Source organism: Phaethon aethereus, assembly GCF_964289735.1.
Source record: "Phaethon aethereus genome assembly, chromosome: 2".
Taxonomy (NCBI): domain Eukaryota; kingdom Metazoa; phylum Chordata; class Aves; order Phaethontiformes; family Phaethontidae; genus Phaethon; species Phaethon aethereus.
In genome coordinates, this window is record NC_138582.1 from 97,153,642 (window position 1) to 97,181,617 (window position 27,976).

A 27,976-nucleotide genomic window follows, 5' to 3' on the forward strand; every position below is an offset into this window, starting at 1 on the left:
AAGGAGTTTCTCAATTTTTAATATTTTTAAATCTGTGGTAGGCATAGGATAATGTTCTTAATTCGTTACTTTTTAGTAGAAGATCAAAGCACATTATAAATTAACCTTGATTTGAACAATACTTCTTCTTCACATTCTCTAGGCCTGGGTTTTTTTGAGATCATCAGTAACCTTTGGGTGGTGTGTAAAGCAATATGCACTCCCTCTATGGCCAAAAAGTAATATAAGTAAATTTCCATGGTCGTTAACTTCAGTGTAAACATTTTTAATCTGAAAACCTGGTGTAGAATTATTGACTTAACTTCCCAAATGTGCTCAGGTACTATGATGATGGGCAAAGCATGACATCCAAAGTCAGGAAGTCATGTTAGAGAGAAGATGGTCCAGCACATGCGTGGCTGCTGTAATTTGTAGTTCCTCACTCTCAGCAGCTTTGGGAACAGCTTTGTGCAGAAGAGTTCCCCCTTCTCAACCATGCCAAGGCATGTATTCAGGGACCTGTGTATTCACGTGCTTATTTCATGTCCCTGGAGTTGAGCTTATTGATTACTCACATACTTAAACACATGCTTAACTGTAACAGCTTTGTTAAACTGGGGACTAATTCACTTACAGTCAGTCTCAGGTTTGTGCAATAGGGAAGTACATTTAAGAAAAAGAGAATGAGAGGACAAACCAGAAAGGTTGTATGAGCTTAAAACAGGCTTTAGGCAGATTTGAGATATTCAAGTCCACTATTGAGTCTAGCCCATAACGTTTCTGCCCAGTTTCTTCTATGGCTTCCAGTTAAAACTGCTTTTCTTCCAAAACATGGGCAAAACCATTAATCACTAAGGGCAGTAGTAACCGCACTGTATATGACAGACATTGGTAGTGAGAGAAAAATAGGCTATGTAAATGCAATACTTTATTCAACATTACACACTGCTTTAGCACAACTGTTGTTTTGGAAGGTTAAAAGGTGTATTTTTGGAACAGCTAGTAAGTAGGGTATAGAATGACTCCTGATCCATATTATGCCATTGTCTCTCTTTTTTTTTTTTAAATAATTTGTCTGAACAAAGGTAAATTTCATCATGGTATTCCCACACAGCTATTTTGTAACTGTGTGATGGTTCATGGGTTGACACCATGTTAAATCACCCAGTACTGTTCACAGAAGGATTTCAGTCCAGTAATAAAGAGGAGAAAAGTACCCATTAGAAAACAGAAAAATGAGCAGATGGACAAAGCTGCAAATATTATTACAATTTCATTTAGTTAATTACAGAAGCCAAAAGATTCTCTCAGTACCAGCATTTGCAAATGCCAATGCTGATCTCTGTGCCCCAAGTACAGTCCTCAGAAAGGGCTCCTTTGGACTAATTGCATCTACAAGATGAACAGAGAACCCGTTTATTTCTCTAAAAGTGATTTTCTGAATAAAAATATAGCTCTTTACTTTTGGAAACGCTTAGCCTCCAACCAAACTTCAAAACACAGCTGTTCTCCATTCTCACAGCTTTCGTATTTTTTTAAATAATATTATTTCTTTTTGTTTGCAAACACTCATTCTATCCTAGCAGGATTTACTTATGTCCTGCAGTGGGACAGTAAACCCCCAAGAGGTATGGGTTTCCAGGAACCTGTTATGTCCCATTTTCCAGCTGTGGGAAAGTGATTCTCAGGGAAGGGAAAATGACTTGTCTAAAATCACACAGTGAGACTAATGATAGAGCCACGCATTGAACATTTAGGCTGTGGTCAGATGATCACTAAGACTGGATTTATACATTACTGGATCACCTGGCAATACAAATTTGGTGCAGACAGGCATGCATTCCTCTTGAATTATTCACAGCACATCAGATAGTGCTTATGTCAGCTGGTGCCAAGAGATAGCCCAGAGTACAACAAATCCTATGTGCCATTCATTCTCGTCTCTCAAGTGTAGTTTGGGATGATGGCCTGTTGCACTGTGGTAGGAAAGTTAGCTCCCGCCTATGAGGCTGTTATTACCACAGGAATAATCCTAGAAAATCACCGTGTCACAAGACAGGAGCTGTTTGCATGTCACCACGCGCCACGACATCATCACAGGTTCCAGGATGCAGTAGGTGGAAACATAGATCTGTTGCTGACTATGCCCCTGAAAGTGTCCCTTTCCTGCTAGAGGCTGGTGATAGAGACGTGCAAATGTGATGTCCAGGAAATGGTGTATCACGTTGGGCTGCACGAGCAGGGAAGGGGACAGAACTGGTTGTTTTGCCAAACCTTTTCTCATTGCTGATAAAACTGAGTACAGTAAGGCCAAGGAATTGCAGGTTCTTGGTTACCTGAAACATCTGAGTCTGTGAGTAGAGCTATGACAACCAGCAGAAGGTTATACTTCAAATATGGGGAGAATCAGCAACATGGGGAGAACTTGTGAAAGGAGATATTCCCAAATATCTGCTTGCAGCTGTTTCTCAGGAAGGTGCCCACCCAACTAGTGATGTTCACTGAACACTTAGGAGAAAGGGACTTTTGCTATGTGGGAGGTGGCAGCTCTTGACTCCTAACATTGGGGTCCCAATCAATTTGGGGCTCAAAAGCCAGTAAGACAGTGAAGAAGTCCAGAATGCTCTTTGGAAGGGCCCCAGCTCATGATGTGAGTGTGACATGCAGGAATTTACAGTGAGCGTTGCTCAGCTGAGCATGTATTTTCTCCCTCTGTCCTGTGACCTGTCACGGTTGTTTATCAACATCTTGGATCACTGCAACATTGTGCTCACGTCATCTTCAGCTGGTCTCAGAGACCTCATGAAGCCTGTGTTCTCTGTATTCCTCAACTGATGCCCTGGAGACAGGACAGATTGCTGTCATGGTCAGCCACTCATGTAACTGGGTGCTTCCAAAAATATCCCATGCCACACTTACTTTTCCTGAGAATCTTAGTGCACTGTGCTTACATCTAGTTGGGTTTGTCCGTCCACTGCAATCTTTAAGCACACAATGCCTTGCTGATCTGGGCTAGGCTCTGGCTTGGAGTCACTTCAGGTGAGAGGCAGGAAGCTACAGCTGTCAGCATTGATGTGTCCAACTGCTTGACCTTGAGACAAAACCAAGGTGATGGGACTCAACAAAAATGAGATCCTTATCTGTGGGTTGTCCTAGCTGAGCATGTGTGAGGTCATAGGTTGGGGGAGTGAGGTCTTGGTGATGACTGGTGTGATGGTCGAAAAAATGGCACTGGTAAGGAAAGTATCAATCATCAGTAAACTTCCAAACATATGGAACAAGATATGGGTTCAGTCTGCTTATCACACCAAGAGACTGTCTCTTCAAAGTGCTGGGAACAAGGTGTAAGGAAAAAGGGGCTGGTGAACGCTCTAGAGACCACAGAGGGATCTGCTAATGAAGTAAGGTGGTCAGTTAAATCATACATTTGGGTAAGTTAAGTTCCACAGTTTTTTTTTAAATAAATGCCAATGATTTACACTTTTGGTCATATTGTTTCTGATTTGGGCTTAAGTGCTCTAAAACTGAAAAAAACATAGTGTCTAAACTTCTCCTTGGCTTCTGTAGGTCATATGTACTCTCTGAGATTTAGCCAAACTGAGATCATTGCAACACAAAGATGGAATGATGCAACTGTACCAGATGTCGTTCCTCATGATATCCTGAGTGGTTGAGTAGACAGGCAAAACTTAAGTTATCTGTCTTGATCTATAAAAACATTATTTACTAAGCAAAGCATTAGTAACCATGTTTATCAGTGTGTACATACAGTTCATTTCTAGGATGCAATTGTGACTTAAATATTAGAATAGATTGCAGCCAGAGATGTAGAAGAGTATGGTCTCCAAGAATCAGTAATTCATCACACGGCATGCACTGTTGGTTAGGAAATAAGGGTGTATTCAGATTTACTACTGCAAATGCACCTAGAGAAGTTTGAGAAGTTACCTCTCCCAGCTCTTTGTGACCACTTCTTAATTTAATGACAGAGCTGCCAGCATGATCCTCTTTCACTTCATTCACCTCAACCTAAACCAGAGATAGAATCATAGAATCATAGAATAGTTGGAAGGGATCTTTAGTTGGAACCCCAGTAGGGTTGGAAGGGACTTTTAAAGATCATCTAGTCCACCCCAACAGCCATGAGCAGGGACATCTTCAACTAGAGCAGGTTGCTCAGAGCCCCATTCAACCTGACCTTCAATATTTCCAGCAATGGGGCATCTACCATCTCTCTGGGCAATCTGTGCCAGTGTCTCACCACCCTCATCGTAAAAGATTTCTTCCTTATATCTAGCCTGAATCTACCCTCTTTTAGTTTAAAACCATTACCCCTTGTCCTGTCACAACAGGGCTGGCGGGGGGGAGCTACTATTTTGTAATGAAAAGCCTGTCCCCATCTTTCTTATAAGCCCCCCTTAGGTATTGAAAGGCCAGAGTAAGGTCTTCCCAGAGCCTTCTTTTCTACGGGCTGAACAACCCCAACTCTCTCAGCCTGTCCTTATAGGAGATGAAGGTGACTTGAGAAGACCTGGCTGATTAGGCATTAAATGTATTAGGATTTACATAATCTGCTCTGGTGGCTCAGTTGTGGGTTGGTAACCACCAGCTGAAAGATGATAAATGACAACTGGGGACAGTAATGAATAGTTAGAGATTGTAATATCTTGAAGGCTCCAGTTACTGCCATTGCAACTCTGTGACCATGCCTGAAGATAAGAGTGTGGGAGTTACGTGATTGTGCAAGTGACTAAGCAATTAGCCCCAAAGGCAACATGGAACATTTCTCTGTGCCTCCATTTCCCATCTGCAGAAGCAGAACAGTGCTGCGTGTTCACTTTCACTTACCACGTTCTGTTTTGACAGTAAGTGTGAGGATTCAACATTAAACAGGAATTTCTCAAATGCATCATAAGGGAACTAGGCATCTACTGAAATATAACTAAAACGATACTTAGAAATTACTGGAGATGAGCCCACGTCCTTGCAGTAACAACGGTTACACTTCATCTCCTTCATATTCTCTTTTTCATATAAAGAGATCAGAAAGACGTTATTTCCCCATATTAAGATCACATGGCAAGCCTTTTCTTGGAGCAAAATGCCTGCTAAAACATTTTGGTTTATGTAAAGGCACAAAGTGGTATTACCTATGGGGCTTCGGGCTGCAGGGGCCTCCAGGCAAAATACTCTACATGCTGAAGAGGAAATGCAGTTACTGAAGTCAAGTTTATGTTTTTTAACCTATTTTTCTTGAGATAACTTTGTCAGATTGTCAAACAAACTCTCCAAAGGGATTTGAGTCACAACCACATTAAACTGGAATCCAATCTTGTTATGCTGGCCTCAGCGAGTGGATATTCCCTCTGAGCAAGCATGCACTGTATTAAGCTGCCTTCTGTTTCTTCAACCTAAGCTGTGAATGTATAATCATATTTCCTTTTGAAAATGACTTGTTTTTCTTCATTACAGAAACAGGATTGATTTTCCTACAGAGTGTTATACTTGTCGAAGCAGCTATAATCAAATTTCAGTGTAATGTCCCTACACAAGTAATTCCCACAATTAAAACTGTAACCATTCTGGATACCTGTTGGGTTGTATTCTAATCTTCAGATGCATCTGGAATAGGTCCACTGAGAACATGGGCCAAATCCACAGCTTGTGCAAAACGAAGTCATTTGAGCCATCTCTGGATACCAACTGTGGATATAACTACCTACTTTCAATGAAATACACAGAGTCACTCATTAATACTGGAATGACAAAAGGAAAAAATTGGACAAAGAAGTAAAAATAAATTCCCTTCCACATTGGAGAATGACAGCAGCTACATAATTTTTAAAATTTTCCAGTATTCCAAACATTCCCTCATCTAATCCTAAATAAAATTAAGTGGAGGTGGATACAAGGATAGCAATTTTTCAGTAGTTAGCTCAGGAGAGGCTTCAGTGGCCCAAGAGCTCCCATGCCAAACTACAGTAAGAACGCACTAGCTCAACAGGCTCTATTTTGCGTGAACGGCCTTGCAATTTAATGAAGATATTTAGGTCAGTCTTGAAGAAAGCATGGGCTAACACTGCATTCTTTTATATGTGTGACTTTCAAGTGCTGCCTTTGCTGCCTCCTCAGCAAGTCCATGATTTCTTTCTGAAATCCTGTGATTAAGCTGGCATGTCTACTTATACGGGATATGAAGCACAAGATCTAGGCAAAGTTCATTTTAAAACCAAAACCAAAACCAAAACCGAAAAACAAAACCTAAATCATTTAAAAATATCTTTTCTAGGGCTTTACTTTCCCGCAGGTTTCTTCCCCTATGTTGTGATCTGTACCTTTGGAGGCTTTTCTTCTTCCTTTGTCTTCCTCCATCAGAAAAGTCCCAACTGAATGGACTTCAGTTCAAAGAGATACTTCAGGATTGCTGAAGAAGTCCCCCTTAACTGACCAGTGCTTGAATATCTGCAAAACAGAAATTAAAATCAAACCCGGCAAAGAGGTGCAAACCATTCTGTGATATTACTAAAATGATCCTACAGGTAATTCTCCAGACTTCCAGTAATCATTTATAGCCCTAGTAAGGGTTTGCCAATTTGTTCAAATTCACCTTTCCTGGATAAAACTTCAGAGAGAAGGCAAATATGGCTGCCTTCCAAGCACATCATGCTTTTCTGTGCAGCGGTCACTGACAAGGAAACCACAACCCATCTTCAGTCGACTGATGCTCATTCACATGCTCTGAGTCTCCCTCTTTTCTCTCATACACACACACACACACACACTAATACATGCACACATCCACACACTCTTGCAAGATGCTAAGAAACTAAGTTAATAGCAAAAAATTAAGAGAAAACGCATTTTAAATATAAAGTGCATCACAGCTCCCACTGCGTGGCAGCAGTTAGGTGATATAAAACTAACTATAAACTTGCCCTAAAGGGCAGCTCTGGATTTCCTCCATTACAGGGGGATGAATGTTTAAAGCAGTGCAAACAACAGTGCTGCTGAATTTGCAGCTCCACCTATTTTCTGAAGGTCAAGCAGCCTGACCTCCTTACAGGCATGCACTGCTGCACGTGCGAGCGCGTACGCACACACACGCGCGGAGTGAAGTGAGTAAAAACGAAGTATTTGCCGGCATGCCTTTCACTTATATCCACTTAGCATTATCTATTGTAGTCATTCCATTGGAGAACATCGTGTTATTAAGGGAGGCCAGCTCTGCCAAGTGTTAGTCCCCCAGAGGGGACTCACCCATGTGTTAAACATTTTAGCTCTCATAATAGAAAGCTATGCTCTATATTTCAATGACAATTCACTTAGTGTTTACAGATGAGATGCTTGGGAGTGCACCCCAGCAAGAAGTGTTTGCTTTTGATGCTGAGAGAGTGGGCAATAAAATCATGTAGTGCATACTGTTTGAGAGACAGATGAGTCTTGTAGCAGCCAGCAAACCAGATCCTCAAGTTCATCTCGGGCCCTTACTGTGTGCATCAGCCTTGCCCAGTTATGGAGAGCCCTGAACACACTTGACTTCCAGAGGCAGCAAGTTGTTAGGGGAGTGGAGTGGCTGGAGACTTTCAGAAATGTAGCATCCCTTTGCAATTAGACAAACAAACTGCTCCTTTCTACACAGCAGTCGTTCTGGAGGCATCCTGTTACAGAAAAGATGGAAATATTTCAGGCTGCTTCATCTGCTTTAGAAGGGAGAGCAGACTTCACACAACCTTGTTGCTATAAGCAGAGAGCGTGTAAACATGAAGGAAGAAAAAAGCAGGGAATTACGGGAGGGAATTACAGATTCCTCATGGAGCCTTTCACCCAATACTCTTCTAAAACAGTCTGACATTCTGAAACAGCATGAACTTTGGAAGAATGTTCCAGTTTTGGTTTCCTTTAAGTAGATTTGACTTTGTCTCATTTAAAGCGAATGTGTTGCTTTGTTGATGTGAAAGTTTTGATGACACACCACTCTAATTGTTCGCTGCTCTCGAGAAGCACAAACCTGCACACGATGCTCTATGACATGTTTTTGTGCTTCTCGTTGTTATAGTTTTCCACCACTGATCATCACAGCAAGTCAACCTGCAAATAAGTACTCCTGAGCACTTTAATGAGGCCCTTATCTCTGGCCAACTTAGGAACACTCATTGGGCTCTCCCCTGTTGAACAGCAGCAACTCCAAATAACTGTCCCATTAAAATGAATGCGCTGCTGTCAGAGATGTCAGGTTGCAGGGGCGGCAAGCTTCTGAAGCTGCTATTGCATCATTCTTTTACTGGGCCAAGGTACAATGCCTACCGGAGTGATTAGAGCAATTACTCAGCACTGTTTGTCACAGTCAATCAGATGTGACCAGCATGAACACAGCCGTGACCTAGACCTGCCTCTCTAGCACGCATTATTATTGGTTGTCATCTTCGTCTTCTGTAGCTCTATGCATGTGCCTAAGTTGGAAACGCACTAAGAAAACTTCCTAGCAATTATTTCTCTTTTGTTTCTCTCCTTCATGGGCCTCTCCAATCATCTGGTGCATGCTTTCTTCTTTTGTCTTTCTGCCTGTGCTCCTGCTGTGCAACGAGTTAACTGGCAAAAGCCACTTGGGAGTCACTAATGTCACCCCTTCTCTGTTGTTAGTTTAGCATGGACCAGAGAATGCTGCTCTTTGGGAGCTAATGGAAGATATGAGAGAAACCCTGGTCCTCGTAAGTCCAGATCTCTGTACATCTCCTTTATAGCATTTTAAATGGCAAATGCAATCTAGCGTGAGTATTTCATAGTAGACTGCTTATTAAGATTAAAAAAATGCAGATAAAAATGTGTTGCTCAAGTTCATGTAAAGAAAGTTCTGTGATTTGTTTTTGTATGGCAGGGATTAGGGTATTTGAGAGGAATTATGCTTGAACCACCGACTCAAGTTGCCTGGCCCCTGTACATGGCTACTGGTTCTCACTCTTGCTCTTCATTTCATCTTAAGCTTTGCTTGAGATCTGCAGGAAAGCAAGGACAAGCACATCTCTGCTCTCTAGTCTTCAGCTTTCCCTGCATGGACAAAAGTATCCAGCTGTGGTGCACCTCTGAACTGTCACCTTCTCTCATCTTTTTTTTCTTTTTTTCCTATGCACATACATGAAAGATACTTCATCAGTATTATCAAAGAAAGAGCCGAAAGGCATGGAGACATATGTTTCAGGAGGCTGAGATGCCACAGTGATATAACTTCAGTCAGATGAATGGGTGAGGAAACTTGAGACTGCCTAGTACTATTCAACAGCACAACGATACAAATATCCTGCATGCAGATGTGTGATGGAGACTATAGGACATTATTTCATGCAGGTCATATCAGCAGAGGTTCTTACACTGATGCCGTCAGCTGTTAGTGGGGAAAATAAGAAGCTCGTGACAAGAATGTGTGTGTGAACAAGACTTCAAGTCTCAGTAAGGGCAAGATCTTAAATGTGCATTATTGTGATTATTGCTACCAAGAAAAATGCCTGCATTGTTAAATGCAGCTATGACTAGTAACGAAGGAATAAAGGGCTCTCTGATCACAAAAAATCCCAGCGCTTTGTCACATTAGTACAGTAATTTCAGTATTGCTTTTAAAACAGTTGTTCAAAGCAATCAGTTAGCAATACAGTATTAAACACAAAATGCTTTGTAATTATTTTTCCACGAAGTAGATACATACTACACAGTTTATAATATATACTATGCTCTATGATGGTCTAAGGACCCTGAAGTTTAAACAGTTTCTCAAATACTTTGCTAGAATCAGGAAACATAGCTACCTTACACAGGCCACTGGTGATGACTCTTTCACATGCCCCTTAACTATCTTTTCTCAGCCTGGCTGAATCAGAAGTTCAGCAGTCTGCTACTCTTTGGATACCATGGAAAAAGGTATTGGGATGCGGGGCACAACAGAGTATTTCAGCTCTCTGTCTTCAGGGGTAAAAAATTGTGATGCTTTGTAGTTTTCCAGATCCTTAAATCCTTTGAAAAGGTTTTAAGGATAAAAACCTAAAGTTAGCTAGAAAATAACACACATTTGCAATAATAGATTAAAATTACAAATACATGAAGTAAGAAAATTTATTGCTAAGATTATACTTAATAATAGTAAGTATCTGTAGCTGATTTAGCATCTCGGCTGCCTGACAGACTGGCTGATTAGCCTTTACAATGTACCCCAGGGCTGGCATACCCTGGCAAAATCTTAAAAGTATATCTTTTTTTCTCACTTCTCACTAGTAAAGGTGATTGCCAGAGCCATCCAGTGCAACTGCTCTGCACAATCTCTTTTTTCCATAGCTCAGAAAAGAGCAATTGTCTCTTCCCATTTACTCTCCTTTATTGACAGTAAGGAGGTAATGCAAGGGATCAATTCTTTTACCTTTTCTTTAAGGTTACCAATTGCTTATGTTAATTAGCAAATTCCTGGCTTCAGCTTTAATCTGTCTATTCTTGTAATCTAGGACACAATAACAAAGCTTTATAAGTCTTACAGCAATTGTCAGTAGATGCATCTTATTAAATGTAACTGTAATCAGGCTTTTAACACCAACCTATGGCTTCTAACTTAAAATGAAGGATGAAACCCCGGTTTTGATTTGGTAACATCCACATACTTGCTGTTAGTTAAGGGAGTTCACTAGGGCCCTTTCACACTTAGAAGGATGTTCTGAGGGCAGCCAGAACCACAGCAAAACTCTGTCATCTGACTCAATCTCCTGTTGACCATTTGCACCAACTGTTGTGACATTTCTTTAGTCTGAGGCAGGAAAGAAGAGAATCTTGGTACAGACTAACTTAAATGTTCTTATAATTAATTACTAGCAAATGGATGGTCATGAAGGCAGTATGGCATATAAAATAACTGAATAAATTAAAAGGTTCAAAGGGTTGAATATATGTATTCGTGAATCTAAGAACCGAGTTTAATTACATGACTGCAAAACGGGGGTTAATCAGTTAACTTGTTTTCTGCTGTGCAGCCAACAGGTTGCTATAGAGGCGTTGCTACTTCTGCTGCAACTTCTCCCCTTGTAAGAAGCGGTTTGAGAGCACATGCTGATATCCTTAGAGAAGCCACTGAATGTGGTGATTCTCCATGTGGGTGAATGCACTGCAGGACCAGAGCCTTGATGGGGTGTAAACTGGCAAATGCTCTTTCTCACTTTTGCACTACATGAAGTTTGGAGATTCTACAGGTGGGCATTCTTCTGTTGTTGTTGTTGAAAGACGTCGTAGTATAGACCCTACTTGTGAAACTCAAGGAAACGGTGGAGACTAGTGAAGTCAGTGGAAGTGTTAAGTATACATGGAGGACATAGCCAAGCCATCAACTTGGTAGATTTTTCCAAATCTTGAACTCCAGAAGATTCACCTATCCATATAAAACAGTAACTAAACAGTAATCATGTTCGTGTCCTAATATTTTCCTAAAATGTTCTGAGGTCCTATGTTAATTTCTGTCTTACACTGGCAGTTCTCCCACTGTGAGATGGCTGTTAAGTTCAGTCAAGGATGGGTTTTTATATAAATAAAAATCCCTAAGAAAACAAGGTTAATACCTCTGAAAAGAAACAATTTTCCTAGTGCAATAAGTTCACTGTTTGACTGAACTAATGGTATAGTGCTGCTTTCAAATTAATTGTTAGTAAAACTATGATGGATTGAAACTTTGCCAAGATTGTTTTAGGGGAAGAATGGCAGATCTTAGTGATTCTGAAAAGTTTTGCAAATGCTGAGGAGAAGGCAAAGAAAAATAAAAGTCAGGTTGTTGGATCTGATTCTGCTGCAGCTGATTGCATCTGGCAGTCTGTCTCCATCTGAGTTGGTAGCTGTGTGAGTACAGTACAAGACTGCATTTTTTTGCTTCCATTAAATCTGAATGGGTTTAATAAATTCAAATATCAGCTTTCTTTTTCCAACTTTACTGACTTTTCTCTGGTAGGAACTGACTTCTCTCCACATAGCTGAATCATCGTTATTGTTATTACCTGCTATTTTAATCACAGACAATATAGCCAGTGTTGTACAAGACTAAAATAGTCTCTTTTACCAATGAATTTATGATCAAAAATATAGAAGTTCTGACTACGTCACAACCACTCTTGATATAGTGACTGTACTTAGCCATCTGGAAGAAAGATTTACCAAAAATGATAACTAGCAAATAGCTAAACAACTTTTCCCAAGCCTCATAGAAAATTTACGCTTCTCTACTCATGCTTTTGAAACACCTTGGGGAACATTGGTGCTATGGACAAGCATGTGGGCTTACCCAGGTTAGTTTCAAATGGTCTAAGGGGTTAGCTGGGGCAGCCTGGAGCCCGACCTGAGTTAGTTACTCTACTGAGAGGCAGAAGATTAAAGCTTTTATGGGAATGGATTGCACTTGTACAAAGCAATGCTCAAGCTTAACAGCACAAAATAATTATTTTATTTTATTATTACATGTCAAACTTCTCCTCCTCTTTAGACATTAGCAGGAATATCAGAAGCACCTGAGATTCAGCAAACCCCCATGATAAGCCAGGACAGCTGAAAGGGTCCTCTCAAAACTCCACGAAAATCACTGGTTTCCTTAGAGTAGACACTTCAATGTGCGTAGATGTGCTGGGGTGGTGGTCACCTACACTGAGCCAGCAGCACAGAGGAGAAAAGCTATTAGCTGAATACATTTGTGGCCACAGTAAATCTAACAATAGGGCACGAATTTCAGATCAAAAACTTTTTGGCTATAAGATATAAAGCACTGAGCCAGGATAACCTCACTCCACCAATTTAAATGTGGTAAAAGTATTTTGGATGTATTAATTTTGTACTACTGGGGTTTCTGCCAAATTGCATACTGTCTGCAATTTTCTGCCTGCTTCATTCAAACTTTTGCTTTAAACTAGCACCTGATCTCTCAGCCTACTACATCATCTACAAAAAATTAAGCTGCATAAACTCTGTATTATGTACACAGGTGACTGCAACAGAAAAAGTCATATATGTGTGCTTACCTAGATGGGACCTCTACCACTCTGTGCTCCAGTAGGGAGTAGGTCTGATGAGATGGGTGCAGAACATCGGCCTTATGTTCAGCGTGGGAAGTAAATGTGAGGAAATGTTTCCCCTCGGCCTGAAACTGGCCTCAGGAATTCTTGCCCCAGTCTAACATACAATATTAATTACATATTAATAGTCTGTGCCCATGGTTATGGGAAGTGGGTTCCTTTGTATCTGCTGTTGCTGGGTTCTGATTCCCCAATTCCCCCGTGTAGCCGTAGCCAATCCAGGTCTATGAAGTCTGCTCCTGTTATTCCCCTTGCTGTTACATATTAAGTGCAGATTATCTGTGTAGGAAGCCTAAAACAAAACTAGGAGAATTATAAAACTTTGGTCTGGTAGTTAAACCAAGGAAATAATTTTGGTTTCTTCTGAAATAATTTTTTTCTTCAGTTTTTGTTAGAGGGAAAAGATTTTCTCTCTTTGCTTTGCTTATGCAGCTTTGGATAGAGCAAGACACAGTAAAAGAAAAGAACAGTATAACCCAACACAGTATAGAACTAGATCAAGGTGAGTTGCAATATGCAAATTCAGATTTCTACAGCAAGCATTTATTTCTTCTTATGTAACTTTTCTCTTTAAATGTTATTGATTGAGGATTTATACTTTTCTCATACAGGCAAAGCCTGTCAAAATTGTAGCTAGATAAGTGAATACTGTTGTTTTAGCCTTCATGTTTTAGGCTGGGTTATTATTGTTGTAAAGATTCCCTTCACATCATATTTCCAGCACATAGTTCTGCTATTCCTTACCACAAAAATTGAGACCTTGGCTCTGACTGCTTCAGGTCTTCCAGACAGGTGCTATTTCCCCAGTAGCTTAATTACAGTCTTCCCTGGAGTGTGTACACAGCAGGCACTCTGCATTTATAATTTAACCCTTCAAAGACATGCAATAGTAAATGACATGACCCATGCAGACACTTTGCATAAGAACTTAAAACAAATTATTCTGTTCCTATATAGCATGAAGAATTCAGATCTGGATACAGCAATAAAGTCTATGCACATTTCGTGCCTCAACTTTTGCGTTACGCCCAAAAGATCTTTTGATTCAAGCCAATCCTGAACCCCTTTTTCAACATAGCTTTCTGTTGGGACCATTGAGTCTCTGTCTTTATCTCTCCATTATAAGTAAGCTTGCTCTGCACCTAGTTGCTGCCTGATTTAAAAAGTGTTTCCCTACAACAAGGATATATTCCTTTTATCCTCTCACTTGTCATGTGCTTCCAGCCTTGTTATGTGAGTTTCACACCCAATAGTGTTGTTTCCTACAAGAGGTTATGTATTCTATAATTCCTCCTCTCACAGAAAAATTGGATGCTTTCCTCACTTGAACCAGTTATTGTTACGCAGGGTTTTCCTTTCAGTAGGAGACCGCCGATGTTAAAGGAGTCATATTTTCTCAAGCCTGGTTGATATATGATACAGCACAGATAGCATATGGTAGATCCTACTTACTCTGATACATCTGGTGACAGTGTGTTTCACAGTAAAATTAGAATTCATAAGCTGCAGATAGATAGATTCCCCAACATGTCACAAATTTGTTTTACAGAGCAAAGATTTACTTGAGAGGCAGTGCTTGTGGGTTCTAATGCATTTAACATTGCCTCAGTAATGAAGCTAAACATCAATTTGAATTAATAGTTTGAAGATGGTTAAAAAGAGGGAAAAGGGCTTATGTAGCTTGCCTGAAGTCACCGAGCCAGAGTGCAGAAACACCGGGGTAGAATTGTCTTCTGAGCCCTATTCTTCCATTTTAGCTACCACAGCTTACTTACCTGCTACTGCACTGGCAGTTTAGCAAATTTAGGTCAGACTGTTGCTTCAGAAAAACATAGCTACCCATTAGTGGAATTAATGTATAGTTCCAGCTTGCATTTTGACAAGATTTCTGTGAGGAACATGCAGCTGGATGAACACAGTAAATCTACAGCAGCAGTGGATGAGACTGGGTGATTTTTTTTTAACAATACTTTACATACTGTTTTTTTTATTTCAAGAAAGTCATATTAAAAAAACCTGCACGGGTCTTATGCAAGAGCAGGATATATGCAGAAAGTATTTGCTTTTATCACTGTATAAATAAAAGACTGAAAACCTCTAATGATGAGTAATAGGCTTTTCAAAAAATGACAAGGAGAAAATTGTGCCAAAGTAAATACAGAAAAAAGTGTCCCTTAAAAATGACTCTGTCATTACAATTTACCTGTTCACTTGATATGCGGGACCTGAAGGGCACTTGCTACAGGAAGTTAAATAGGTTTTAAAGTATCTTCTTTGTTGTTTTACCAGAGGCTGTTCACAAAAGTAAGGTGGTTTTGCTCGGAATTGTATTTCAGGTCCTTCTAAAATAAGGAAGGGAACACAAGACCACTGAATGTTTAAATCTTTGATGATGTTTTAAAACTTTCACTTTAGCTGGTGATTACTTGCTTTTCAGCCCAGCTGGTTCTGCGGCAAAGTACAACAGCCATTTTTCCAGGCGGAATGGATTGCATTCTAATATATTTATATTTACGTCTGGGGTGATCCAGCACTCCTTGCTAATGCAAAACCTACAGTTGTGGTTAGAATCAAGGTTTCTTCATGAAATTATTGATACCATTTTTACCAGAGTTCAAACTCCCCTTGCTTTATGATCTTACAAGTCACATCTACAGCATTTTTATCATCCATGTAGGATGATGACTTGTGGGCAGGCAGTATGTTCAAATTCTGATAGAGTCTGTCCTCTCCTACCTGCCTGGGTTCCCCAAAGCTTGGGTATGAACTGGTATGTGTGCAGTGCTGGCAGTCAGGGGACAAGGACCTTGGTGAGAAACACAGTGCCACCAACTTGACAGTACAATGTCTTTATAGATACTTTTGGCTTTAACTGCATGGTAACTTGGATGGTTGGGGACAGAGAATTGTTCAGTTCCACTTAAAGCATAGTTAATTAAAACGCTGGCATTTTTTTGGCTGGTATTGTTGCCTATGAGCTATGCACATGGACTCCCTGGCAAGCAAGTCCTTCCTCTTCTGACCATCTTGTTGCTGTTATCATTATTACCATCATCATTAGGCTTCTGCTTTTGTAATGATGCCACATAGATTAACAGATCATTTACAACTAAATTATGCAAGCCATATCTGTGTGACAGTGCGTTCTGTAACTGAAAAAATGCAATGGAGTAAAATTCTCTGAGGTTGACAGTATTTTGTCATGTCAGTGCAGAGTAAGCTAAACTATCTCTGATATTGTTACCATGCTGTTATTGCTAGTATAACTGCAACCGTTATTAAGGGCCAGTGCAAGTGTCGTCATACACATGGCCACCGAATTGAAAATCAGCACTGTCTCTAAAAAAACTTTGCTTGACATAAATTTATATCAGACTTCAACAGGAGCTTCACTGGTGCATTGTTAAATGTCAAGGGACTTTAAAAATACCAGTGCATGGAGCCTCACAGCGTCCTAATCAGCTAGCTTCTCCAGGATGGGTGGCAGAAAATACCTACATCTGCAAATGGCAATATTCCTGTTTTACAGAAGGACAAATCTGCATTCAAACAGTGATTGAGTCAAATATGGTGACATAGGAAATCTGCAGCAGAGGTACTAACAGAACTCAGATCTCCTGCATTCAGTCCTGTATGTTATATGTCCAAAGATTTCTTCACTCTGTACAGCCAGCATTCTGGAAATTCTCATGATTGTTATTGTTCTGTTTTGATCATGTAAAATACCATGACACTTCCTGTGAGTAGCTCCATAATAGGTTTCTTTAAGTATTTTCTACCAAGTAGAGGAGAACAGACTTCCTAGAGGAGACTATCTTTACTTTGGACAAAGAGAGTGAAAGTACTTGGCCTTGATTAATTTGGTGCGTTCTGCTCATTTCCCAGTCCTGTTATTAGTGGGGCTCTTCTTTGTCAATTTGTTGCAAATATGTAGTCACAGAGTAAGAACAGTGGCATTAATTGTAGATGGGATATACAGTTAGCACTGCCCTCAGTAAGAGAGTATGTGGTGACAACTTATTGTAGAAGATGACTGAGCACTGGGAGTAACATATGCACTGCTTTCATGCTGTGGTTGGTGATGAGAATATTCAGAACATACATGACATACTTGAAACAAACGTAATTAGATGACCTTTATCTCATTCATATATGCTTGCATGATGCACATCCATAAAACAAGCCACAGCATTTTAGGGGACACATCCTCATGGGAAAGCTATAGATAGTTGTTTATTTTAAAATAAATAAATAAGGTCTCCTGCATGTTAGTGTGGCTTATTTAGCTCAGAACTTCAACTGGTTGTTTGCCATGTCACCCTGATGTAGGACTGTTCTCTTATCAATTCTAAAGCTTTTGACATCCTGCATTCAAGTTCACTTTGGATTAGTAGGGATTCTGGACCCTAAACTTTTGATTACTTGTGACACCTTTGTTCATTTGGTCCACAAGCATGTACCAATGGATCATTTTATTTAAATTAAAAATTTCACTGCTTCTCCATCATCTTGAGATTTATTTTTCATCCTCCATCCCCATGCTAGAAGTACACACATAAGCCCACGTGTAGCCAGTAGGACTTACAGACACACATCCACAGTAACATGATTCGATATCACTAACTGTAACAGGAGCAGAACAGTAACACTCGGGTCCCTAAGTGGATGTGGCATTGTTTAAGCCTCAGGCATACAAATTAAAGCACCTACTAGCTGGCATAATTTGCTTGGTCAAATATCAAGACAATTCTTCCACTAGCTCCATCCTAAGAAAAAAACCCCAAACTTTAAAACCAGCCTCTGCTTTCTTCTATTCCATGTATCCTGGAACAGATTTGAAGACTGCAGAATACATGCTGGTATTGGAAATAAACTGGCACTGGAAAATAAAGAAAGTGTAATACTAGCAAATTGCAGAGGCCATGACAAAATTCAGGCATGAGGACTTCTCCTTCACTGCTCAGAAAAGACCATCCTTGGGGAAAAAAAAAGAAAAAAAAATTGCCCAAGTAAAAAAGTTACTGGTCAAAAGTCACTGATGCAAAAAAAAAATGCCGCAGGCCCTTTACAAAGCAGATTCCTTATTGTAGTACAATTAGATAACTAACACAGCAGTTGAAATTCAGTGAGATTTGGTACCTAACTTCCTTAACTTGGCTTTTCTTCAAGCATCCGCTATTCCTACAACTTAGGAATTGCAGTCTTTCTAATCACAAACCCAATTTATCACAGCATCATCATTCAGGTTTCCCCTTATTCCATTAATTTTTTGCAAAACATGAGCCCGTTGCCATCCAGAACCATCCACCGGTGTAATACAAGCATTTACTTATGTTGGTACTTGGCTACCTTGCTTGTTCTCTCAGCTACACACGGAAGTGGTGACTCTGGCAAGTATCCCCTGGAAGAGTTGGATCAGTTAAAACACAAGCATCCTGTCTTCATTAACTATTACCTCTAATCCCTGTCAATATTATTGGTATTTGACCTCCCAGACAAGAGCAATGCAATGCTGTGCAACTGTGTTTCTTGTTCCAACTGATATGTACACTCAGGTACAGTCAATGAGATGCGGTTCTACATGGTAGGTCCCTTCAAGCATCTCTTTATAACCTTGGATATACCACCTATTTTCCGTCATCAGGTAAAGGTTGGGACTCCAGCAAGACATCAGTTTTATGATTGATTGTTTCTCAGAGAAGAAATGTAGTAAAATAAAGTTGGACTGAATCCTAAGTTGCTTACTAAGTTTCTCTCTGTGTTTTTCCAGTTGTGAACAAGACAACAGGAATTTGCTTTGTAAACACCAAAGGCCAGACTTTTAAATGTGTTTGAAGAGCCAAAGTAGAATTCAGATGGGCTACAGATGCACAGGGTATAAAATAATCTACAAAAACTAAGGAAAAACTGCTGAAAGAAATCAGCAATTGTGCTGTTACTGACATTGCCTTTTTTCATTGTTTTCCTCCTTTCTGCATACTAGGGTCTTCCGATAGCTTTGTTTTCACAGAATCACAGAATCACTAGGTTGGAAAGGACCTTCAAGATCATCAAGTCCAACCATTAATCCAGAACCACCATGTCCCCTAAACCATGTCCTGAAGCGCCACATCCACACGTTTTTTGAACACTTCCAGGGATGGCGACTCCACCACCTCCCTGGGCAGCCTGTTCCAATGCCTGACCACCCTCTCAGTGAAGAAATTTTTCCTAATATCCAATCTAAACCGCCCCTGGCGCAACTTGAGGCCATTTCCTCTTGTCCTATCACTAGTTACTTGGGAGAAGAGACCAACACCCTCGTCGCCACAACCCCCTTTCAGGTAGTTGTAGAGAGCGATAAGGTCTCCTCTCAGCCTCCTCTTCTCCAGACTAAACAACCCCAGTTCCCTCAGCCGCTCCTCATAAGACTTGTGCTCCAGAACCCTCACCAGCTTCGTTGCCCTTCTCTGGACACGCTCCAGCACCTCAACATCCTTCTTGTAGTGAGGGGCCCAAAACTGAACGCAGTATTCAAGGTGCGGCCTCACCAGTGCCGAGTACAGGGGCACAATCACCTCCCTACTCCTGCTGGCCACACTATTCCTGATACAGGCCAGGACGCTGTTGGCCTTCTTGGCCACCTGGGCACACTGCCGGCTCATATTCAGCTGGCTGTCAACCAGCACCCCCAGGTCCCTTTCCGCCGGGCTGCTCTCCAGCCACTCCTCCCCAAGCCTGTAGCATTGCATGGGGTTGTTGTGGCCAAAGTGCGGGACCCTGCACTTGGCCTTATTAAACCTCATACAGTTGGCCTCTGCCCATCGATCCAGCCTGTCCAGATCCCTCTGCAGAGCCCTCCTACCCTCCAGCAGATCAACACTCCCACTCAGCTTGGTGTCATCTGCAAACTTACTGAGGGAGCACTCAATTCCCTCATCCAGATCATTGATAAAGATATTGAACAAGACTGGTCCCAGAACCGAGCCCTGGGGAACACCACTCGTGACCGGCCGCCAGCCGGATTTAACGCCATTCACCACAACTCTCTGGGCTCGGCCATCCAGCCAGTTCCTCACCCAGCGAAGAGTAAACCCGTCTAAGCCACGAGCCGCCAGTTTCTCCAGGAGAATGCTGTGGGAGACGCTGTCAAAGGCTTTACTAAAGTCCAGGTAGACAACATCCACTGCCTTTCCCTCATCCACTAGGCGGGTCACCTGGTCATAGAAGGAGATCAGGTTGGTCAAGCAGGACCTGCCTTTCATGAACCCATGCTGGCTGGGCCTGATCCTTTGGCTGTTCTGCAGATGCCCTGTGAGCACTCTCAAAACCAACCGCTCCATAATCTTCCCTGGAACAGAGGTCAGGCTGACAGGCCTGTAGTTCCCAGGATCCTCCTTCTGGCCTTTCTTGTAGACGGGCGTCACATTGGCAAGCCTCCAGTCTTCTGGGACCTCCCCTGTTAACCAGGACTGCTGATAAACAATGGAGAGTGGCTTGGAAAGCTCCTCTGCCAGCCCTCTCAGTACTCTCGGGTGGATCCCATCAGGCCCCATAGACTTGTGGGTGTCCAGGTGGCTTAGCATGTCCTTGACTGCTTCCTCCTGGATTATGAGGAGTACATTGTGCTCTCCATCCCCGTCTTCCAGCTCAGGGGGCTGAATATCCTGTGGATACCTGGAGTGGCTATTAAAGACTGAGGCGAAGAAGGCATTAAGTACCTCAGCCTTGTCCTCATCCTTGGAGACAATGTTCCCCGCCATATCCAGTAAGGGATGGAGATTCTCCTTGCCTCTCTTTTTGTTGTTAATATATTTGTAAAAACATTTTTTATTATCCTTTACGACTGTGGCCAGACTGAGCTCTAGCTGGGCTTTTGCCTTTCTAATTTTGTCCCTGCTTGACCTAACGAGATCCTTGTACTCTTCATGAGTTGCCTTCCCCTTCTTCCAGAGGTGATAAACTCTCCTCTTTTCCCTGAGTCCCAGCAAAATCTCCCTGTTCAGCCAGGCCGGTCGCCTTCCCCGCCAGCTCTTCTTACGGCACATGGGGACCGCCTGCTCCTGTGCCTTTAAGATTTCCTTCTTGAAGACTGTCCAGCCTTCCTGGACCCCTTTGTCCTTCAGGACTGTCTCCCAAGGGACTCTCTCAACCAGTGACCTGAACAGGCCAAAGTCTGCCCTCCGGAAGTCCATGATAGCAGTTTTGCTGACCTCTCTCCTTACTTCACTCACAACTGAGAATTCTATCATGTCATGGTCGCTAAGCCCAAGACGGCCTCCGACCACCACATCTCTCACCAGTCCTTCTCTGTTTGTAAACAGCAGGTCCAGTAAGGCACCTCCCCTGGTGGGCTCACTCACGAGCTGTGTCAGGTAGTTATCCTCCACACACTCCAGGAACCTCCTAGACTGTTTCCTCTCTGCCGTGTTATACTTCCAGCAGATGTCCGGTAGGTTGAAGTCCCCCACAAGAACAAGGGCCAGCGAATGCGAGACCTCCGCCAGTCGCTTATAGAATGTCTCATCCGTCTCTTCATCCTGGTTGGGTGGCCTGTAACAGACTCCCAGCAGGATGTCTGCCTCATTGGCCTTCCCCCTCATCCTTACCCACAAGCACTCTACTTGGTCTTCACAATCTTCGATTTCTATGCAATCAAAACACTCCCTAACATACAGAGCCACCCCACCGCCTCTCCTTCCCATTCTATCCCTTCGGAAGAGCTTATAGCCATCCATTGCAGCACTCCAGTCATGAGAAGCATCCCACCATGTTTCTGTGATGGCAACTACGTCATAGCTGTCGCGCTGCACAATGGCTTCCAGCTCCTCCTGTTTGGTGCCCATGCTGCGTGCATTGGTGTAGATGCACCTGAGCCGGGCTATAGATTTCAACTCTGGCACGTTGAACCTACCCCTAGGTTCAACTCTAGTGAGCCCTAGACTTATCTAGGCATCTTAGACATGAACTCAGACATGTTTCTTCCAATGTGACCACAGCTGAGCAGTTGAGGTACTTTGGAAAGCTTCCTTGTAGTTTTATTGCAATGTTTTCGTCATCAGAAGATGAGGATACTGTTTCAAGAGGCTGTTTTGTTGCATTTAAAATGATAAATTTTATTCTAGTCCATATAGTAAACAACACTACGATGCAAGAGCTGATAACACAGTCTGCTAAACAGAATTGGTAACTTTTAGAAAAATCCCTGCATCATGGCAAGCGAAGAAACTATATATCCTGCATGATCTTCAGTTTCAGAATTGTTGTTATCCCTTACCCTCCACATGTCACACTGTTGTGCTGGTATAAATACTGTGTCTTTTGCTAGAAAGAGCTGACAGCCGAGCGGACAAGACAGAAACACTGGCAGAAGAGGTGAAGGAATTTGCTCAGGCTCACCCAGCAGATCAGGAGCAGAGGTAGGAGTTGTACTCCTGCTCTCTGGCCACACACGAGGCAAGCCCAGCATCCCATCCCATCCCCTCCACCAACATGCAGGGCTGGAAGAAGGAGAAGAAGGTTTCACGAGGGACCTGAGTGACATGAGATCAGGCGTTTAGAAGTGGAAACCCTTTCCAAGTTGCTGGCTCTCAACATCCAAGGACCCTGTATCTCTCATGCAGCTCCCCAGCATCCTGAGAGAAGGTCTGTTTTCCAGTTCTGCGAGTTTTCCTCAGCACTGAAGTGATGTCGCCTCTCAGCTGCTCTAATCTTTGGGGTGTCCCACACAGAAGTTAGTGAAGTGCCCTGCTGAGGGACACTTATAAATGTCCACTGGGAAACCATGAAGAACTGAACAAATTAATTTCAAATATGCTAAACCGGATTGACATGAATTCAGACCAGTTTTCACCTCCAGACTCCTCATAAACTGAGGAGTGAAACATAAACTCCTCATACACCACAATAAAATAGTGTGTAGCATCCTAAACTCAATTCATTGTGATCTGGCTACAGGCATATTACTTTTGTCTGCTTACAATAAGAATTTTACAGGTTAATTGCAGAACATTTTTCTCTTTTGGCAGTATTTCTCAGTTTCTCTCTCCCTCATTATTTTACTTGATACAGTGGAACAATTTGGCATATTGTTTATATGAGCAACATTATACAAAGGGGAACAGTGTTCTCTTGTTTCTGCAATTTTTTGTCAGTAATTTTTGAAAGCAAGAAGAGTTATTTAAGTGCCTAAATGTGAATATGTCAGACAGCCTGGCTTCGGGTTCCTGATCTTAAACTAATATTTCAAAATTAATTTCAGAGACACCTGTCACACACAGTTGTGAGCCAAGCAGAGCAGCTTTTCACTGAAAGAACAGCCGTTAGTTTGTGAAGAAGATATCTGTAAGCTTTGAGTCATGGAGGGAGCACCACCCTGCAATTCAATATTATGTTTCAAGTTTCGAAAAAACACTGGAAACGGTTGTGTTGTAAAGTTGCTTTTTGTGAAAGTAGGGAAATTATGTTCAAAGTACTAATAAATTTCTAATACACATACAGCAAAAAAAAAAAAAAAGAAAAAGGCAATTCATGGGATACTATTAAGAAAATAATACATTTCATGGAAGCAGAACGTAATAAAATACATTTTCCCTACTTCAGCAACAACCCATTTCCCCCCCCATTTCAACGTATGATTGTTCCTCTGTTGCGTTATTGTTACTATTTCTCTCCTATATAAACATAGGAATCATAATCCAATGCTCCCTATACTGTGCAAAAACAGAGCATAATGATGGCCCAAGATACAAGTAATTTTGCAGCCATGACATCAAGGCCAGGAAAGACTGAAATGCATCTTTAAAATTTCACTGCACCACTTTGAAGTGTTAAGTGAACTGGTGCTGTTGAACCTGTCCATTAGTTTCATAAGTTGTTTACCTTCTAAAAGGTAAATTGTGATCTATAGAAGCAGAGACTGACATCTTTTTCCTCTTCTTTATAAGCACAGTATACCCTCTACAGTCCCTTCCAAACTGGATGTTCAGAAGTTTTGCTAATATAAAAACATGCTTCTAATATTAAAACACAAAATATACTGATAGTAGTTGTTTTACTTTTGTTTCAACTAAACAACAGTATTTAGTCCTGAAACAGTAAAAAACCCCAAGCAACACAACCCAAAACAGTTCACTTCTAGCTTTTCATAAAATTAAAAAATATCTGAAAGACATATTGGGATCTGAGTCATCTCTCTTGTGACCAACTTGGGGTTAATTTTTTATATTTTTCCCTATTTTTTGACTTTGATGGTTTATAAACATATGTTTTAGAAAACATTATGGATAGAAGATGCATTGGATAAATTAATCAATATTTAATTTATTCATATTCTTTTGGGCTTATCTTCATTAAAGTAATATCTTTTTTTATGTGTGGTCTGGGAACTCTTTGCTTGAGAGCCCGTTTGATAAGTCAAGCTTTTCCAAACAAACCCCAGCTGAATTCACCTTTCTTCCCGAAACCAGAGTTTGCTCCTTGGCATGAAATCCACGACTGAAATGCTGATAAAGATTCCCAGTGAAATCTTCCAAACATTCTTCATAATATCATGTGTGATATAGTGACAAGCTATATGTTTCCCTGGCACTGAGATTGAAAATGGAAATGTTAAGTATAAATCTTTGTGGAAGTTTCAGTAATTTTTAATAATTTGTTCTTTTGTGGCATTCATATGTGAATGATATATTTGTCCTACAGCAATGCGAATTCATTTCCCCACATCTATAATATCTGCAGTAAGCTAAATTAAAAATACATTTGTACTTGTACAGTTAAATGATCATATTTAATGAAATGTCGGAGATGAATCTTAGCAAATAGTCAGGAAATTATTTCAGAAAGAGCAGCATTTCATTACTGGCAGTCAGGGAAAAGCAAAGAGATTAAACAAATGGTTTACTACTCCAAGATATCTGAGGAGGCGGGGGCAGTTCTGTGGTGGGGTGGCTGCGAATATCAGACCTCAGCGGGGATTTTTACCTGCGAGCACTGAAGCATTTGTACTGCGTGAGGTTGGCATGGCTAATCCTTGATGATGAGAAAGAGCTGTTGATACCTGGGCCTGAAGAGGCTGCGGGTGTTGCATGGGCACTGCTTTCGGATGCTGGGAAGCACGAAGGCTGCGTGCTGCTCAGCGCTTCCTGCTGGCTGCTGCCGTGGGTGCCGGTCCCAGGGAGCCCATGGGATGTCTGCCTGGTCCTCGAGCAGCTCTGGAGCTGCACCTCCAGGCTGCCTGTACAGGGCAGGGTAGATATGAAAGCAATGGCATTAAAGTGGGTCTGACAAGGTCAAGGGGAATGGGGATTGGGACAGGAATTGCTCAGGGGCAAAAGAAGACCTGGCAAATTGTTTTTGCTGTAAACATCATGGCAATATGAAATAGTTGAAAGGTGAAGCGTGGGACCTGATTTTTAAAGCCATCTAGCTACTTTATTTCCACGAGAATTAGGACTCTGTTGAACCCTCCCCTGAGGAGCTATCGGCATCTTTTACCAATCATGTAACTTTAAAGAAATCCATCCTCCGGCCCCTCAGGAAAACCTCTTTGGCTGGGAGCACAGTTGCCCTTGGCTCCCTGCTTAATCGTTGGGGAGACACTCGTAGAAGAGACTCAGATCTCAGGTGTGCTGACCCAGCCTCTGGAGGGCTTCATTTCTGCCCGTTTCTGTGTAAGGAGCAGACAGCAGCGAGGCACCCGCCTTAGCTGTGCTTCAGCTGGTTGTGCCGCGGACCCAGCCCTCCGTCCCTCTTCCTGTGTTTGTAAACTGGGAACACTTCCCGTGCTTCTCTCCCACCCTCCATCTCTTAATTATTTAAATTACAAGGTCTTCAGGCTATGGACCATCACAGTACAAATCCGGTCTGCATGGAGGATCTGGCCTAACAAATATCTATGCTACTGTGAAACGACGGCTACTAATGCAGGAAACAAAATAAATCAACATCTATCAATAGGATCAACATTTTAACTAACTAATTTTCTCAAGTTCTGTAGGAAATCCTGTGGGAGGACTGAACTCATCTGAATATCAGAATTAAATTCCAAACTAAAGATACAAATATAATGAGAGATTATAGAAACAACAGAAAACATGCTGATTTTCTGGATTCCACAGACAGTAAAGGTGAAAGAAGATGTAGGTATGAAAACTCTTTCTTGGCAAAAATTCTACATTGCAAGAAAAATTTTCAGGGATGTGAAATAAACGAAATACCTGAACTCTAGCATTTAATTATTAACAGAGAGTAATATGTGCACATACACACATATACACATATATGTACATAGAGCAGACAGTCAAAGGTGACAAGGCTCTGAAGAAACGAGGAGTTTCGAGTCTCACCCATCCAAGCATGCATATAGGCTGCCATTTTTTCCTTTCTGATTTCTACCCTGTCTCTGGTCTTCAACCACAATGTTTTTATGAAAGAGAACCTGAGCGGCTTGCACCCCATTCTCCCTTTGTTTTTCTTTTGCTTGCTTTTATAGCAATAGCAATTTAAGAAAGCAGACAATGTAAGTTACAGTTTAGTTTGTACAACATCTGCACCCATGTTATGTTTAAAATAAACATGTGAATGCAGCAACTTGAATAGAGGAATTTACTTGAGATTCTGATTTGCAAAGTGGAAAGAAAAGCCTGCTGGATTAGTTAAACAATTAATCAGGTGTGCAAAGCCATCTGAATTGTCTGAACAACACATTGTAGAAGAACTCAGATCATGCATACAAAATTGCATCATGGAAAAATGGTTGAGGCACATCAGGTTTGAATGAGGAGAATGTCAATCACCTCTGTTTGTCAAGGTCCTTTGTGATGCGAGTCACCAACCTTAAGGAGAGACAAAAGATCTGTGTAGGGATCAGCATAATTCTCATGTCTGCTCTGATTACCTTCAGGGATATACATATAGACTTGACACATATTTCTAAAAAAGGCTCTTATTTTTGGAATCACCTCTTTTCTCATTTGGATTTCTTTTTGGTGTTTTTGTTGTTGCTGCTGCTCTTCAGGGAACTGTTCTAGGCAGGCAAATGCTGTCTTTAGTGGCGAGTCTTGTGAAGTGCCCCAGTGCCGCTGGGAAGGCTGAGAAAGTGGGAGAGAAGGACTGGAAATAGGTTCAAAACACAGATGCAAAATTTGGTCTACCATAACTTGTCACCATTCTTTGTTACAGAGCCTGAGGTCTGAGAGGTTTTTGTGGCAGGAGACAAGAGAGGGCTTTCTACGCAGGAAAGCTGTTAATACTCTTTTGCTCTTTATGATTTGGGGCTGGGAACTTACAGAGTAGATTCTTCAACAAGATTTTTTTCTCCTAATTGCTGCAAAATAGATATTCACATACTAATCACTGCAACACAGAATGATACTACTAAAACAGATACTATCAAACTGTCACCTTTTAATTCCATTGAATTCTGTTTGGATAAAGATGTGCTTCAAATCTATTTTACACTTGCAATTTAAACAGGGCAGAACATGCCACGGATAATTTTACACAACAACACAATTTGGGATTTTTTGGTACCACATTATAAAAGGAGATTATGCAAAATAAAACCAAAGTACAAACTAAATGCCTAAATTCATAGCAATCCTGAATCCTTTTATAGAGTCTAAATATCCCATGTGAAAACAAAAGTAGACATTGAAGAAAAAAACATTTTGTTAAGTAACAGATTTGCCGGTTACTTCTGATTTTAATAATGATCAGTGAAACAGCTGAGGTGTGCAATGAAGTTTTAAGCTTCAAGTTCTGATTCAGCAAATTGCTTAATCATCTCCATACATTTAATCATATATTTGTAAATGTGTTACTGAACTGACTCCTTAATGGTGCTTATATTTGCCTCTTTCCCATCTTACTGCCCAATTCCTACTAATCCTCTACTGGTGTATTCATTTTCCCTTATCTTTTGTTTCTTTAGACTTCTTAAT